The sequence below is a fragment of the Macaca fascicularis genome, chromosome 6 (assembly GCF_037993035.2).
Source record: "Macaca fascicularis isolate 582-1 chromosome 6, T2T-MFA8v1.1".
Lineage (NCBI taxonomy): Eukaryota > Metazoa > Chordata > Mammalia > Primates > Cercopithecidae > Macaca > Macaca fascicularis.
Genome location: NC_088380.1, coordinates 109103789 through 109123094, shown reverse-complemented (window position 1 = coordinate 109123094; position 19306 = coordinate 109103789).

Sequence of the window (19306 nt, the reverse complement as noted above, 5' to 3'; positions counted from 1 at the left end):
ACACTAGTATAGTATGTAAGCAGTATGCTGAAAAATGACAATAGTTCCAGGTTTGTGTGTGTGTGTTTTCAAATCTGCCAGGTCCAATTCAAAATGTCACCTCTCCTCAATATTGTCAAGGGGAAAAAAGGGCCCTAGATTTTAAACAAAGAAAAGGATCTTATTATGAGTGGCTATTGCCTGAATGTTGGTATGCTTCCAACATTCATATGTTAGAATTTAATCCTCTCTTAACATTACTGAGAGGAGAGGCGTATGGGAGATGATGAGGTCATGAGGGCTCCACTCTTATGAATGGAATTAATACCCTCATAAAAGAGCTTGAGGGAGCTTACTTGCCCCTCCTGCTCCTTCTGCCATGTGAGGACACAATGTTGGCCTCTTCTGCCATGTGGAAACACAGCAACAAGGCACCATCTATGAAGCAGAGCGTGAGCCTTCACTAGACACAGAATTTGCTTGTTGCCTTGATCTTGGACTTTCCAGCCTCCAGAACTGTGAAAAACAAATTTCTACTACTTATAATTTACCCAGTGTAAGGTATTTTGTTACAGCAGCCAGATTAGACAAAGAGAAGTGTCAAGCTTGAGTCAAATCTTTAATAACCTCAAAGTTTGTGATATAATCATGCTACATTGGAGGTTTTAATAATTATTCTCATCTTACTAACTAGCAGCCAAGAAACTGCCTTTAATTGAATGTTACTGGCAGTTTCAGCTTTTTTTCTTACATGAGTACACTATAATATATAGCACAGGTGAGGGCAATTAACTCCTTGGTGGCAGGAACATGTCTTTCTTTTCTTTTGAAAGTTTCCAAACCATAGCAGGGCCAGTTGTTGGGGAATGTACTGTGTATAGCAAAATATTCAGCAGCATCAGTAACCTTTACCAACAAGGTATCAGAAGTACTAAGCCAGTTGTGATAATTAAAAGTGTCTGCAGACACTGCCAAATGCCCCCCTGGGAGCAAAATTACCCTTGGTCAAGAATCACGGCTCTAGTTGATTGATTTGATAATGATTTATATTTGAGTGATTCTGTTGCCAAATGTGTAGGTGACATCTTCTTGGGCCTGCATCTCTTTAGCCACATGTGTAAGATAATTCTGGTCTTATACATCTTCGCCGTGCTGTTATAAAGTCTCAATAAAGCAATAGATAAATCTAGACTCCTAGTAAAAATATGCTATGCCCATATTGTGCAGAGCCAAGGAGATACCTTACCTGTTTCTACAAGACTAAGAACTATTAAGCAAAGCACTTTTTCCACAGTGACTGATACCTAGACAATGACTACAATGACTTCTATTGTTTAACTTTTATTGTTAATAAATTTTAGAACTGTACATTCCCTTCACTTCTGAAATCTGAAGTATCACCAAAAGTATGCTTAGCCATCCTTTGGAACACAAATGATCTCTCTCTGTCATGTGTCCTTTGTCTTATTTAAGAATACTTAAGTGTTTCAAACAGCTGACTCGGTAATGAAGTTAAGTTGCCTTTCCTTCACCTAATGACAAATGGAAAATGGTGGAAATTCCATTAAGAAACTAACAAGGGAAGTTTTTCTTCTAGAGCCACAGTTGTTTTCTTAAACATTCACTGGATTTAAGAGTGAAGAGTTCAGCTTTCTAGGGAAATTTTCTAATTTCTTAGGCTAGTTTTTATGCTGTTAGAACTGTTGTCAGTAACCCTAGCTCAGGAGTAGTCCCTAGATTTTCGATTTGGCTGAGCTTGTTGTGTAATTGTGGCTCAATAAATCTTTGCTGGTGAATGAATAAGTGAATAAATATTCTTCTTTGTCTAAGACATTTGATTTAAAACTAAATACATTTCTTAACAATTTAATAGCAGATGTGCTATTTTTATCCCTTATCTCCATGTCAGAGCATTTAATTGAGGTTAGGTGCCAGAGGCAGACTAAAAAAAAATCATGTGTGTAAGCTTTCTTCTGCCCCATTTCCTTTTGCTCCCATTTACTTCGTAATAACGTATATCCGTTACTGTTGGGGTTGACTCTTGGCTAGCTTCTCAGTACAGGCTAATGTGAACTTGCTACAAACACTTACTGAGTGATAAACAGCTTAATGTTTCTAAAGGAATAATAAAAGTGTAAAACAAGTCCACTCTCGGTCATAGTCAATGTAAGAAAGCAGGGGGACTGTGCTTCTCAAGAGAAAATAGCATTTCCTATGGAAAGGAAGTGCATGTATAGTTATATAGTTTTTCTTTTTAAAGATATATTTTATGGAAGCAAACTAACATGTTCTTTAATTGACAATGTTATCTGAGGTATTTTCTCAAATGTATTAACACTCTCACTTCTCATTCTTTGAGATAAATGCTAAAATTTATGTTTACATATGTGAGTGTGTGTGTGTGTGTGTGTGTTTGTGTGTGTACACTTTAGGGTCTCTCTTTCCAAATTTCTAGTTTTCTTCTTTAAGCCTTTGCCATCTGCAAAACTAAATAGATATGAATAAATGTGGTGAGAGCCTTAGCTAATAACTATCCTATAAGGTAGGATATCCTATAAGGATTAAATTAATTTTGTTTGTTTTGATTTTGGAAAAGCATGTAACACAAGGTCTGCCACGTGGTAAGAGTTCAGTAGATATTAATAGCTTGTAATTTTACTTCTACCCCTTCACTGTTATTGTGCCTACTCCATGGTTCAGTGTTTTCTGTAGAGAGAATACTAAAAATGAATCCAAGGCATTTTCTTGAGGGTTGGCTCTGTTTATGCCAGCAGGGAAAAAGCGCAGTTTTATAAACTTCTATTTTGCCCTGGTTTAACATCTTCTCTTGTCATTATCTCAATCTTCATTACTTCAAGTGAAATACAAAAATAAGAAAGCAAAAGCAACTTTCCTTTTAATAAAATCTGCCTTTATCTCATTGCATTCAATATTAAAATAGAAATGCCAATAATTAAAAAAATTAAAATAGGCAGAACACTAAGTGTGCTTCTATTAGGGCATTGTACCGCATCAGCTGACTTGAGGTAACACATTATAATGTTCGCTGAGAGAGAGGTGGCTTATGTATTTTGGGCTTGTAGACACTGTGGGAGTTAAAAACAAAGACCATTTCCTTTACTACATTTACCTCAACGTCTGGAAAGAAGAACAATGAATTTTCATGCAGAGCTTTCCATTCTTCTTCTTTGCTAGACATTGGAAGTCCTTTCTACCTTTTTTTCTCCCGACAAGCTCACAGGACAATACAAGGCCAAGGCCACAACCTGACTGATTTGACAGGTAAATATACTATTCCATTTTAGGTTTAGAGAGTTTATTACTTATGTAGACAGCAAAAAGAAGACAGCAAAAGGAAAACTGAAAGTGCTATCTACTGGGTCCTTTTCCATGGGCCAAAAACGACAACACTGAAATCAAAGGAGTCCAGGGACTGCAATGATAATGCAACAATGTCCATTGCTGGGCAGATGATTCTAGAGAGCAGCTGGGCAGTTTTACAGTTTGCCTCTATACCCTGAGAGGTGAGGGATGAAAATCCTTCTGTATCATTAAAACCCCAAAGGCAATGAGAGAAACCGTCAGTTTCCTAGAGGACATAGAAAGGAGAGTTGGAGATTTCCTCAAAGTAGCACCTCACCAGTCTCCCATCCTCCCATATTCTGGGAGGATCTCAATGCCTCCTGCCAAGACTTGTACAGGTTGTGGTTCATGCCTTCATCTGTGTGGTTTGGGTGGATATGTGCAAAGTTACCAGGGCGCCATGAAGGAGTCATTCCACCACATTTTCTAATTCTTCTTTTGCTCCAAACTCTTTTCTACGATCTATTAGGGAGCTGTAGTTGTGTCCTTCTTTCTTCTTACAAACACAAATTTGAACAATATTCTTGGTTGTAACATGGGCGTGGGTATAAATTTTCACAACTGGGATGAAAAAAATGGTACGATCCTTAATTTTTATTTTATTTTATTTTATTTTTTTGAGACGGAGTCTCGCTCTGTCACCCAGGCTGGAGTACAGTGGCCGGATCTCAGCTCACTGCAAGCTCCGCCTCCCGGGTTCACGCCATTCTCCTGCCTCAGCCTCCCGCGTAGCTGGGACTACAGGCGCCCGCCACCTCGCCCGGCTAATTTTTTGTATTTTTTAGTAGAGACGGGGTTTCACTGGGTTAGCCAGGATGGTCTCGATCTCCTGACCTCATGATCCGCCCGTCTCGGCCTCCCAAAATGCTGGGATTACAGGCTTGAGCCACCGCGCCCGGCCGATCCTTAATTTTTCAAAACCATATGTTACTGTAAACCTCCCATTCTTCAGGGCTGGCTAGAAATTAATTCACTGAAATGAATGTAACTCCTTTGCCTTCAGAGCAGGCTAAAGTGAGAGGATTTGAAGCAGACCAGAAGAAGACAGAAGATATTCTCCACTTTTGCTTCCCACCATCGGTCAATGAGGAGACCTTCACTAACCAAGCCTCCGTGGGTGCTCGGCTTTTTGCTGCCTCTGCTTGTACATGCGATTTGTGATTGAGATTGTCAGTCTCGGCCTAGTTTTCAGGTTTTGCAGGGGTGGCAGTAGTGGGAGGGGATGCAGAAGATTCTAAATCATTTTTCAGGTCCTGGCAGCTACCCTGGGTGCAATATCTGCTATTTCCCTAAACCCAGGAAACCTTTCTCCTATAGCTTCCTTTTTTACAACTTCCTTCCCTTCTTCTCTCCTCATGAGTATATAATCAATATAGTCTCTCTTGAATGAGGTTTTAGGATCACCATATTCTGCTTTTTATGAATACTTGTGAAAGAACTACAGGCTAAGATCAATAAGTATTTTTCTTACTACCTACCCTGTTAAACACATTATCAGGGGTGTCCAATCTTCCCTGACTTCCCTGGGCTACATTAGAAGAATTATCTTGGGCCACATATCAAATACACTAGCACTAATGATAGCTGATGAGCTAAAAAAAAAAAAAAAAAGATAGCAAAAGAACTCATACTGTTTTAAGAAAGCTTATGAATTTGTGTTGGGCTGTGCGTGAAACAAGCTTGCATTAAATCATCAACACATCACATGGCACAGGAGTGATATACTTACAGAGAATTGACCTCATCCCAGATGTTTATCCAACAGTTGCTAAATAGATGAACATTTCTAGAGCTCGAATCTTATTATTATGGGACATTTTTAGAGGTATATCATGACTCATGGAAATGTTATTCAATCTATTGTTTTTATCTCCAGATTTTTATATTTTTTCTAATTGCTTAAGAAGAAAATGTTGATTATGACATCTTAAAGCAAGACCTCACTCTAATGTATTCCAATTTACTGATAATTACGTTAGTTCAGTGGCTGCGTGTTACTGTAATCAGTGCTTTTATTCATGCTTAGGGTATATTCATGCTTAGGGTGAGGTTAATATAATTATGAGCTAATATCTGGGATTGGGATGATGGAGAACCTTATAAGGACAGTCTTAGTAGATGTCGTGCAGATGCAGTCAGGACTCTCAAATTAAAATATGGAATCCATTTTGACTTGTAGGATGATGGTCAAATATTGAGAATGAGGAGATAAAAACCTAGGCCAAGGGCAATATGCTTGTGGATGTGGAGAGATTCAGGACACAGTTTTGCCACATGCCAGTTTTTGCCTTTCCATATCTTGTTCAGCATTCACTGAAGGCTGCAGATAGCTTCAAACCACTTAGTTCTTGGTTCAATACCAGCTAAGCTGAATGTGTGCATGTATGTGTATTTATACACACACACACACACACACACACAGATATTTGAATATTTCTGCTTCCCACAAGTGAGGTTTAGAATTTATCTTGCTACTATAAGTTGGAGGTACCTGCCACGAGCTCTTTAGTGTCTACCTGATCATCATATGCAACTTTCTTCTCAACTCACAAAGTGATATGCTCAGCCTATTAGATGTTCTGTTTCCTCTGCATATACCCACCTGGAATAGAGCCCTAACACCAGCTTATTTATTTGAAGCCTAAATGTCTTGATTATCTTAAAGCTCTGGCTTCTTGCACCTATGGTTACTGGCCCAGATCTCCCTCTTTAACCAGAATTGTCACCCACAGCCTAAAACTCCTGTCCTTCATGCCATTTGTTCTAGTGTTAATTCTGGTCTTTCTAGACTCTAGTACTTTGGCAATCATCGTTTAGAGCATTGGTCACTCTTTGAGCCATGAGCCATAGTCCTTCCTGTAATCCCTTCCCTCACCCCATTTCCCTAGCATGCATCATGGTTAAACTTACACAGATCATGTCCCCAAGGTTCACTGGGCTAGTTACCATTCCACGTATTCAATTTGTCCTGGATATGTATATAACTTCACTTCAGAATTTTTCAACCTTCCTTTCCAACAAACTAAATTCAGAAACCACACTGAGAGGAACAACCTGTTCTAATTTTTGTAGAAGTAAAAGATTTTGATTGGTTTTAAAAGAACTTACTTGTGATTCATGAAACATCCTACCATAAACATTTTTTTCCTTAGTGATTATTTCCAGGGAAGATTTCAAAATACGGCCCCTACTGAGAAAATTCGTTGTTTCCTCTCCACGGAGAAAGGTGAAGAAAGTTCAAGACAAGGACAAGGCTCACTGATTCTAGTTTCCTCCCACACTGATCTTTGACACCAACAATCTAAAGAACTAAAAATCATCTCTGAAATGCAGCCACAGATGTAAACTACCCTCAAATGACCCCAGCACTTGCAGTGAATGCTAAGATATAGAAACATCAATCGGGGTTTTCGAGACATAGGTTTTGTTTTCTGCCCATTGGTATTCTCACTTGCATATGTGTTTAAAACTCAGTTAACTGTTTAATTTTCACCAGGTTTGGCTGATACAGATGTTTCCTTCGCACTGGCAGAGTCGCTGACAGTTAACGATGCATCTCAGAGCATGAATCTCTCCTGCCGCTCACCCTGACAACTTGGAGAGAAAAAGACTGCCTACAGATGGTGTTTCAAGTGTGTACAATACAGCGGGTTCCAAACACATGGGGACTGTGTTGGGGTTGCCAAACTCACTGTGCTCTCACATGTAGTATAATGCATTTGATAAAAGAGATCAATTTATTAGCAGTGTTTTATGATTACAGGGAAAAATATTGGCTTTGTTGGCTAAGGAGAAAAGTTTAAACGGAGCCCCTATGGAGAAGTGAGGGGAAAAGAGTTACTAATTTTAAAGGAGTTGTTTGTTCCAGATCCTCTTTTTTGGCACTTTATTTCTTCAGTACTGGAGGTCTCCCTGATACGCTGTTTTAGGTCACAAGCTACCATGATTATGGACAATAACACTAAAGCCTTTGCCATTGCTAAGCATCCCTGTTCCTTAAATTCTCTGCAAAAATGTTCATTGGTCATAGCTATTGTCCCCTCATCACTGGCAAAGGGACACAAGTTAATCTCCATGTTGAGTGAAGGGCTCAATATTGGAACATGGATTTGTATAACATGGAACACAAATTTCTATCAAAGATGTATTTTGAGAAAGAACTATTGTAATAGTTGTGGATGACTGGGGTGGACAGAAATTTCAGTTTTTGAGAAAATTGGGTATTCCTTGTTGCGCCACAAGACAGAGAGTTTCTCAGAGATATCCTACTGTGTATCCACAGTGTTTCATTTAAAGTGGGCACTCAATAAATGCTTGACTATATAAATAAAGAAGTGAATGACATCAAATGGGAATGACTGTATAAAGGAGCGAATGGCCTAACACAAGGATTGACACTGAATTTAGAAGACTTTTCTCCACTATCGTTCTCTCTGGAGAGTATTCTCTCTGAGAATAAAATGGCAATTTTAGAAAGCAGAGGGGTGCAGTGACCGTTTAGACTGATCCTCTTATCTTGGAGATTCTAATGACTATATTTATTTAGTATTTATCATGCCAGGTATTGTGCTAAGAGTTGAACATGGCATATCTCATTTAATCCTCATAACAATGCTCTAAGTAGGTATTAACCCATTTTATAGATAAGAAAATTGAGGCATAGAGAGGTCACACAGCTAGTAAGTGATAAAGCTAGGATTAAACCTGGGCCCTCTGGCTTGACAGCCAGCACTGTTTTTTTTGTTTTGTTTTGTTTTGTTTTGTTTTGTTTTTTGAGACAAAGTCTCATTCTGTCACCCAGGCTGGAGTGTAGTGGCACGATCTCGGCTCACTGCAAGCCCTGCCTCCCGGGTTCACGCCATTCTCCTGCCTCAGCCTCTCGAGTAGCTGGGACTACAGGCGCCCACCACCACGCCCGGCTAATATTTGTGTTTTTAGTAGAGACGGGGTTTCACCGTGTTAGTCAGAATGGTCTCCATCTCCTGACATCGTGATCTGCCCACCTCAGCCTCCCAAAGGGCTGGGATTGCAGGTTGAGCCACCGAGCCTGGCCACGCTTTTTTTATTATGCTACTTTGGCTGCCACTCAAGCCTTAAAGAGGTTGAATTATGTATCCAAAGCTGTCACAGGGTTGAGTCTCAGAGTTTATCTCATGATTTCGCATCCTATGGCTTTTTCTTCTACTACACATTTGATTGAGTAAAAAGCCTTTCGTATAACATATGGTCCTCAAACTACAACATGAATTGCAGAGATAACTGGTGAACTGGTGAAAGCAATTGCCAAGATTCTCGAAGCAGGATCCTGCCATCTTTACAGCTGATCTCAGGCAATCAGAATTCTAGATCCCATGGCTAGAGACTAGCATGTTTAGGAGTTTAGCCTGGGGCAAAATCCCAAGGAGTACAGGTTTTTGACCTGATAGGTTCTTATTCTCTATTCATGCAAGAGTAGGGGTGACCATAAAATAATTTTAGCTAATTCACACAAGTTGGATACCTTTAATTTTGCCAGTGAGAGCCCGATTTTAACATTCATCATACTAGTCAACAGTCTGCTATTTTTATCACTAAAAGCCCTTTTCTGACATTTAGTATGCTAATTAGCAAAGTGTAGGTTATTGAGTAAGATTCAGGTAACAGAAGTGCTTGTAATAGCTCTTCTGGAGTATTGACTTCTTGATGAGCATGCCAGCAGGCTACTCCTGTGTTCGTTAACCACTCCTGGACAGGGAATCTTTGAGTAGAATGCCTACGGCCTCTGGGTGACAGCTCATGCCAAGCTAAGTACACATAAGATCACAGTGTATATGTTGAAGTATTTTAAAGTAAATTATAATCGTCATAACAGGTGGCCTCAAGATTGGTTGATTCAGTAATTAAATGAAATCTTCAAGAACACAAGTGTCCCTAGTTTCTTTTCTGCCATCTGACTCTGTCCTTGGCTGGAACACCTAATGGTAGTGAAATGATGCTGCCCATCACATACAGACTAGACACCATCTAAAAGAATATGAGGGATTATAGATGACCCTTTGTCTCCTCTTCTTAACACCAAGTAAACTTCACCCAGAAGCTACTCACCTGATTTCTCCTCACCTAATTGACTAGAATCGTATCATATATTCATCTTAATCTAATTACGGTGAAGAACATAATGGGATTTTTTTTGACATTGGTAAACTTAAGATATAACTGCCAGTCATATGAGAAGGAGTGGATACCTGGAAAAATCAGTGTTTCATGAACAATAACAAAGAAAGAAGAGGAAATTGAGACAATGATCAGCATAGTCTGCTATGTGTGGAATAATTACTTCTTCTTTAATGTGACTACTTTATCTTTAAGGCCAATGTTCATCTTTCTCTGGCCCTTTATCTATCTTTTCCCTTAGCCCCAGATCTCTTTGTTCCTTTCTTGGTTGATTTGTCTTTGCTGTTGTGCGCATGTCCACTGAGTCTTCAGTTAATACCCCAACGTCTTGAATTAGAGGAAGGAAGTTACAGCTTTAATGAGGATTCCTAGCTTTGATAGTTAACCTGGAGTCATTTCAGGCTCCCTGATGTATTCTCATCTCAGTGCCTGCTGTTTATCATGTTAACTCTGGGATGAGTTCTTCAAGGAATATTCCTGATTTGAGAATATAGAGGCCACAAGAAATAGATTAGTAGGGCATTATAAACACTGAAATCATCCCTAAGAATGCCGCTGCCAGGTTCTTTGCATTCTTTATCTGTCTAGTCAGAATCTCACTCAAAATAGGTGCTTGACATTTTTGGAAAAAATGATGTTCAATTTCTAGTGATCACTTCCAGCTTCTTCCTCTCCCCTGACTAGTTCTAGGATTAAAGAAATGGCAGAGTGTTTTAAAACCACACTGCAGAACTTGCATTAAATGATAAAGGCATGTTCACCAAATATTTACTTCTCCAATGCCTTTAGAGAAAAGAAAGAGATGGCACAAGTCAAGAATCAGTTTTCTAGAAATGACAGAAAATGAACTAAACTTTGTACAGATTTAAAAATTGATTCTAAAAGCTTAGGCTTATTTAACATGAAAAAAGCAGCAGTTCTAAATTGCAAAGGTCCAAGACTATTAAGAAGATGTGGGAAAAACAAATAATGGGTATTAGGCTTAATACCTGGGCGATGAAATAATCTGTACAACAAACCCCCATGACACAAGTTTACCTACACAACAAACCTGCACCCATACCCCTGAACTTAAAATAAGAGTTAAATAAAAACAAAATAATAATAAGATACAGTTAGGGAAATAAAATCAGATTTAGTTGGTATTTTTTGAACTTTCATTTTGTTTGAGTCTAATACAGAGTTATGTATTAGTCCATTTTCATGCTGCTGATGAAGGCATACCCAAGACTGGGCAATTTACAAAAGAAAGTGGTTTAATGGACTTATAGTTCCACATGGCTGGGGAAGCCTCACAATCATGGCAGAAGGTGAAAGTCATACCTCACATGGTGGCAGACAAGATAGGAGAACTTGTGCAGGGGAACTCCCCTTTATAAAACCATCAGATATCATGAGACTGATTCATTGTTACAAGAACAGTATGGGGAAGGCCTGCCTCCATGATTCAACTACATCCCACTGGGCCATTCCCACAACACCTGGGAATTGTGGGAGCTGTAATTCAAGATGAGATTTGGGTGGGGACACAGCCGAACCATATCAGTTAGTAACTAGAAAATATAAACAACATTTTTTAAAGTCTAAATATTCTGTAAATTGTATCCCAACATTCATACCTCACAGAAAGTTATCTTTTTCAACTTCCTCCCACAGTAATTTCCCATCATCCACCACTTACTTCATCTGTGCTGTAAGTGGGGTCTTAACTCACCCTTTAGCCATATCTCTTTCCACTAATACACACAAAACAGGCATCCTCCTACGAACCTGACTCTCTTCTGCTTCATCAATGGCATAATCATTCTCCTAAGTACCCAGTCCCAAGAATGTTATCTTTCAATTCTCACAACCGATTATTGACAAGTGCTAGGAATTATATCACCAAATTGTTTCCTGCTTCCAGTTTCTCATTTATTTCCTTTATTACTTTATTTAGTTCCATTTCTATCATACTCAGAATTTTATCATAAACTCCCAGTGAGATTATTTGCTTCTTGCTTGTTTCTTCCAACCTATCTTTCACACTACTGCCGAGATATTATTTCTGTAGGACAACTCTGATCATGACCTCTGCGGAGGCTTGAAGGTCTTCTTCAATTGTTCCCTTTTGCCCGAAGAATTTGAAACTCCCAGCTTGTCATCCATACTCTATTCACCAACTACATTTACAGCCTCATCTTTTATAATTCTTTCAAGCATCTTACTCTCAAGCCACTATCCACCAATTTTATCCTCTTTGTCTTTGTTCTTTTACCATAAACACCGTCCCCGTAATCTCTCCTGTCAAGATGATCCCCATCCATCAAAGCCTAGTTCAGATGCCACTTCTTCCATGAAGACTTCCTCTGTGACTTTCTGTTCCTCTTTAATCCCCTGTCCAAATCCCTCCTCCATGACCTTGGAACTGTATCAATGTTTCTGTTACTGTACTTAACATGACATATATATATATATATAGAGAGAGAGAGAGAGAGACAAGGTCATGCTCTGTCACTCAGGCTTTAGTGCATTGGTGGGAACATGGCTCACTGCAGCCTCTAACTCCTGGACTCAAGCTTAGCCTGCAGAGTAACTGTGGGACTATAGGTATGCACTACTATGCCTGGCTAATTTTATGATTTTTTATGTAGAGACAATGTTCCATTATGTAGCTTAGGCTGGTCTCGAGGTCCTGGACTCAAGTGATCTTCCCACCTTAGCCTCTCAAAGTTCCAGGATTACAGGTGTGAAGCACTGTTCCTGGCTATCTCACGTTCTATTTTGAATTATAGTTGGTTATGAATCTGTCTTTTTCATGAATCAGTTACTACCTAACAGGATATTTCACAGAGAGTTTGGTAGTTGTGTTGGGTTGAATTGAGAGTGCAGGCTACATTCTATCAGCTTATTTAATGCAGAAGCCAATAGAATGTAGTGTTTTACTTTCCACAGAGCCAGGAATCAGTGCAAAGCCCAATTCAGGATAAAAGTCATAACGTTTCTATTAAACCTCACTATGACTTTTTAACATGTGTCATGGCAAGAACACCCTTTATACCATACTGCAATTTTCCTCTTACATACTTTTTCCTCTTACGTACTTTCTGCACCTCCTAACCTAACATTTTGACCTGATCTCCCCTCACTCATATTTTATAATTTCTATCTAATTCTGCTTATTTATACACCACTTTCTATGCTGTGGTGGGCAATTTTGGCTTTTGTTTTGTTAATGTTATTCTCTCTTCATTCATAGCAGAAACTGATTTTTCTTTGGAGGAGGGCTAGCATTAGGATTTAGGCATGTGATCCAGTTCTGTTGAATTATATTCAAGTTCCGTGGCCACAGTGATTGGCAAGAGATCCAGTTTGCTCCAGTGAGACTCCAACATGATAATAGTATTTTGATGATAGGAATAAAAAAATTCTGTCTTTGGTAGGATTGCTAAAGTGACACAATCGAAGCCTGGAGCTGTGGTTGACTCTCTTTAAACCTCTTAGAAGAGCTGGCATGAATGAAACTATCATAGAAAAAAACAGACCCATAAGATGGAGAGAGACCAAGTGCTGAAGACATAATTTGAGCCCCTGGATCCAGGTTTTGTATTATATAAGCCAACAAATTTCCATTTTGATTAAGTCAGTTTGAGCTGGGTTTTGTTCTCATGTGGCCAAGAGTCCCTACTCTTACATGTACCAAAGATAGGCTTCCTCTTTAAGGCTACTCCTCTTAGCCTTTCTCTTTTTCATTGGTCTCATAAATTCAACTTGCCCTCTATCACTCCCAAGACTTTTATGGAAAAAATTTAAAAAAAAGGACAATAACGATATCTGATACATGTATCATATGACTTTTCTGAGGGCCTAATAAGTGTAAAATGCTTGAAATGGTACCTGTTATATTGTACCATATGAGTATTTGTTATTTCCATCTCCATATTATCATCACTATTTTCATGTTACTCATTTACAATAATCAGATCACAGAATTGGAGACTTAAATCCACTGATACCTCAATTTTTAAGCATTTACTTATAAATTGACTTTTTTGGCCAGGATATCATCTATTAGTATGTCTTGCATTGCTATTCGTCTGAATGACTTTTCTATTTGTTTGACGGTGCATTCCACTTTAAAAGTATATAATATAAAGTTTGTGTCCACTGAGTCTCTCTTGGGAGATGCATACCAACAACAACAACAAAAATCGCAAAATACCATTTGTAACTACCACTGGTTCACAATATTTGTACTGTGAATCTTTATATACCTTTTAGGTGGCTGAGAAGACTATTTCTTTCACTTTACAAATAAAGAAATGTGTAAAAATATGATTTCTCAGGGTGATATATTAATGGGAATGGAACATAAGTCTCTAGATTTCTAATGCAAGAAGTGAATAATTGTCTCCTAAATAATTTAAGTATAACTTTTTCTTAGTATAATATTGTTTTGACCTGGTGTTAAGTTCCCTGAGTTCCAGTTTTTGCTCTGACATTGATTAACTGGATAATTCTGAGCGGACCGTGGATCTACTGACCACAGTTTCCGCATCTGTAAAATGAAGAGTTTATACTCTACATTTAATGCACCTTTCAACCCCAAAATTCTCTGAATTCATTTCAAAGGATGATTTATCATAAACACATTTTAAAATCGTTGTTTTCTACGAGACAGAAGAGCTACAAAGAGAGACACTGAAACTCTTCCTTCCAGTATGTAAATGATACTCAATTTGTAAGATTCACTTGGAAGAAATAAAGAGGTATAGCATGTAAAATGAAAAAGGGTTTATGTCAATTTAAAGTAAGAGTGCAAAGGTGGCAACTTCAGTTCATTCTAGTAAAAGGTAAACTAATTAATCTGGGAGCTAAGACCCAAACTGGGTAAAAGGTGATGAGCTGTACCATCATCCAGCACATTAATCAGGAAGAGGGTTTGGTGACTAAGACAGAGACCACTGAAACTATCACCGTGTGCTAGAGAAAGGTAAGGAGAGGTGCATTTACACTTTCAAGAATTACTATTGGTGGATCTGTTAGACATCACACGCTTGTCTGGAACTGGTAAGGCTTCTGAGACAGATAAGGATTTTGCTTGACTCTCCCTTCCGAGGTACACCCAAGCTGTGTATAACTTGGCAGCCATTCTGAGTCAGAGCTCTTTTCCCAAAATTAGCTCTTGGATAAACACACACAAAAGATTTATTTCTTCTGGGTTTGGGTTAATTAAATACAGCCAAAGTGAAATCAATTCTGTCTTAAGAGTGACAGGCCTGCTGCCTAGCAGAAAAGCTGCAACAATTAGCTTAGACCTAACAATTGAAAACATTTATTTGACTACTGGATCACCTGTACCAGCAATTCAGTAAATTCAATATCTATATAGAAAGGTAGATAGATATAAACATAAATTTTATATATATATATATATGTAGATGTATAGACATGTTTTTAGAAACAGAATTTTGTTCCCCTAAATTTATATATTGGAGTCCTAACCCCCAATGTGAATATAGAGATAGGAACTTTATCAAAGTAATTAAATGAGGTCATGAGGGTGGGGCCTTAATCTGATAGGACTGGTGACCTTATAAGAAGAGAAAGAGACACCAGACAGCTCTCTCTCTTTTCACTTGTGCACAAAGAAGAGGCTGTGTGAGGACACAGCAAGAAGTCAGATGTCTGTAAGCAAGAAGGAGAACCTTCCACCAGAAACCAACCCGATGGTACCTTGGTTTAGGACTTCTAGGTTCCAGAACTGTGAGAAAATAAATGTCTGTTGTTTAGGCCTCCCCATCTATGGTATCTTGTTAGGCAGTCTCAGTAGACTAATACATCTATACATCCCTATCTATCTATGTTTCTTGTCTTAGCCCATTTTTTGCTGCTATAACAGAATACCACAAATGAAGACATTTATAAAGAATGAAAATGTATTTCTCACAGTTCTAGACACCGGGAAGTCTAAGACCAAGGCACTAGCATCTGGTGAGAGCCTTCTTGCTGCATCCTCGTATGACAGAAGGAGGAAGGTAAAAGGGGACTGTTTCCTTACATGGCAAAAGAGCAAACCCACTCCTGCAAGCCCTTTTTCTAAAAAATAAAGAATAATCTACTGTCAACAAAGGTGATATATACAACAGGAAAATAAATAACAAGGAGAGAGGGAGTGAATGAATCCTCCTGGAGGGCTGCTTCCGCCCTCTTTAGAGATGGAGCGAGAAGATAATGGAGGCTTACTGGTTTAGGAACCTGAACAAGTTGGAGAGGAGGAGTGTCCCCTGAGGTAGTAGGACTCAGTTCAAATCCCGTTACGACCACCTATTTTGTTAGGCACTGTGCCAGGGGATGGTGGTGCAGAATTAACCCATTCATGAAGACTTTGCCCTCATGACCTAAACAATTCCCATTAGGCCTCGCCTCCCAACACTGTTGCACTGGGGTTTAAGTTATCAACACATGAATTTTGTGGACACTTTTAGGCTATAACATCTTTCTATATATATATGTATGGCAACATTTTCTTACACAATTGAAAATTTTACTCAACCAATTTTCTTTGCCTACTCTCTTCCCATTTTTTCTATATTTAGTGCCTCACAGTGAAGTGTAATCTCATATGGATTTTTAAGTCCAAAATAAAAAACATAAATATAAAACAAAGAATATCTGATAATTCAATTTGCTGTCACTATGTTGAGTGGTTATCATTCTACAGGTTAATATTAGAATCACCTAGGAAGCTTTTTTAAGCTTTCAAACTAGACTCACTCTTTTGGGCAGTTTATCAGAAGCTTTAGAAGGCAGAAGTGAAATGGGATATGACTTTGAGATAGATAAACTGGTAGCGTCTTCCCAGAATGTCTTCTCCCTTCTCCCCTAACTTCAGGAGGAGAATCACTACACCAGCATGGTGGTATTGCCAGATCATAATCTTTGGAGGCTTGTTACTGTCACTTGAATGACCCCCCCAGCAGAATTTCTTGAGTTCAGGTGTATGGTCTCAAATTTTATATTTCTATAACCTGGTCCAGTGCTGTAAAAGGTGAGCAGCAATTTGTTGGGTGTGGAACAAATTCTTTAGACTTCTCCTGGCATCACCTATTCTCAGAGCCTGACAGAATTATCCGGAATTGAGAGGATTAATAGTGTCACATGTGTTAGAACAGTACTTTCTAGACTTGGTCACTTGCTCATGTGACCTGTATTATCACCTTCTGTCTGTTTTTACACCTGCTCTACTATAGTCTATTCTCATCATAGCAGCAAGGATGATCCTTTAAAAGATCTGCAATGACTCTCCATTTTACTCAGAGTAAAAGCTACAGTCCCTACATTGTCCTACAAATAGAGTGACTCTGTGTTCCAGTTTTCAGGGACAGCCCTGGTTTATGCATGCTGTTTTGGTGTGATTATTAAATGTGTCCTATCTTATTCTAATAAGTGTTGCAGACTGTTTGTTGAGTTGTATGGTCATCCACTTAGAAGGCCCTACATGACCTGGTTCCCCATAATCTCTCTGGCCTTTTTCTTTCCTTTCTCTGCTACTCTGGTCACCTTATTGTTCCTTCCACACAACAGGCATTCCTGCCTGGGACTTCTGCTCTAATTCTATCCTCTGCATGGAATACTCTTCCCAGATATCTACTTTGCTCTCTCTCAACTTCTCCAAATCTGCTCAAATCTCACCTTCTCAAAGAAACCAGTGCTGACCACCTGCTTAATACTTGTAGAATGACTATCAAATATTTTTCTTCAAATTGATCCCTTTTTAACCTTATATATCTACTTCAATCTTAATCTTAACAAAATATCAATTATAATATGGGCATGACATGTTATTTTTAATACACAATTTTAATGTTTAAAGTAGATATGTTAAAAGAAAAATACTTTGTGTGCCATGTAAAATTATCTCATGACCACCAGTAGTATGCACATGTATCTCATGACCACCAGTAGTATGCACAGTTAATGAAGGTTTCATGAAAACTCTGGTATACGTGATTCTGAGACCCACAAGCACTGTAGTTATGCTGGAATGTCCTACAATCCCTACAAAATGTGTAGTAGGTTTGAGTTTATTATTTGCGATTGCATGTCTGCCAGATCTTCCTAGCAGGCATATTATATCTTATTGAGCCCCAGAAGAACACATTGTAGTACATTTTAATGGATGCTCTTGCCCTACTTGGGAGTTTGTTGTGTCATAAGTCTTCAGTCTTTCAAAATTCGAGGGTTTTATTCAAGCTAATAGGTAATTTGGTTATTTTTTATTTGCTTGGCCCAACCACCAACACTTTATCTGGCTTCTGTTTTTATTGTTGAATCAGCCAATCAATCTTAATTAATTCAGCTATCTGATCCACTTGTAGATTTTTATGCTACAAGGTTCACATTTTAAAACCTAATCTCGACCTTATGAAATTAAAAATCATAGATCTGGGAAATTCGAAGTTATGTATATAAATCCACTTGAAATAAAAGTGAAGAAAATAGGGAATGAATACTTCATGGTATTAAAAAATAGGAGTGAACTGCACTGTAGAAAGGAAAATAATAGGACTGATTTTCACCCATTTGAGTCAATTCAAATTTGTATTTGAATAAGAATTGCCACTTAGAAAGCTAAAATGATCTATAAATAAGTTTTTTCCCCTAAATCATGGTAGTAAGTGCAGTTTGAGCAAGATGTTTTGATTATAACAATACAGAAAGAAATTGCATGATAAGAAGAGGTCTGTCTAAATTTATTAGAAACACATTTTCTTATCTAGTTTCACTGTAAATGTTTAAAGAAATAGGCTGTACTAGAAATACCCCAAATCTCTAATATGTTGTTTTTAATTAGCACACTTTTTTTTAGTGATTACACAACTATCACTATGATAGCTAACAATGTGAAATGTATTTTAATATTGTCATTCAGGACAAAATAAGCATACATAAAATGTTATAAAATGCAAAGAATCTAATAATAACCCTGATGAGGTTCCACCATTTCCAATTACAATTCAATAATCTACTTTGTGCTAAAACAGCAGAGTAAAAGAAAATCAGAACTCCTTTATTAATGACAAATGAAGATATATTGTATACAGAAATGATAAAGCTCTGATAAAAACAACACAATAGCATTAAATATTTTAAGGTATCAGAGCCACATTTGAGGACATTTATTATCTTGTCTGTGTAACATCTCTATCTTTGGAGGACCAGCTCTTCCTACCTTTGAAAAACTCTCTCTTACTCTCACCCTTCTGAGTCCCACTAAAGCTATCACCACGTGGTCTAAATTGGAGCTTCCCTTATTCCTAGGTGGCACTTCCTCCCTGACTTTAGTAATAAGGCAGAGGCAAATACATGAATTGTCCGTTTGGGGGAGGTTTTAAACTAAGGTTGGGATGAGAGAGAATCAAGAATGGTGAAATAGAATTTTTTCCTTCTGGTGGTAACTCTAGGTTGATCTGAACCCAGAGCCAGCTGCCAGTATTCAAGTATTCAACAGTATGGAACTTGTCCTCAGAGAAACAAAGTGATAGACAACATATAGAAAGAAGCAGCGACGAGAGAGCAAAAGATGGCATATGAGCCCCTTGTTCCAGCTACCATTGTCCTCTCCTTTGTGAGTTAATGATGTCTCCATTTCTGCCCAAGTTAGTTCAAACTGAGCTTCTTCACTTGAAATTAAGTCCTAATACACATCCTGAATTGCTATTTAGAAATTGTGTGTGTGTGTGTATGTGTGTGTATTCACGGGTGTGTACAAGTAAATTCCCCCAAGTGGGAACATGATTGGTTAAAGTGATTCTAGTCTCTTTACTTA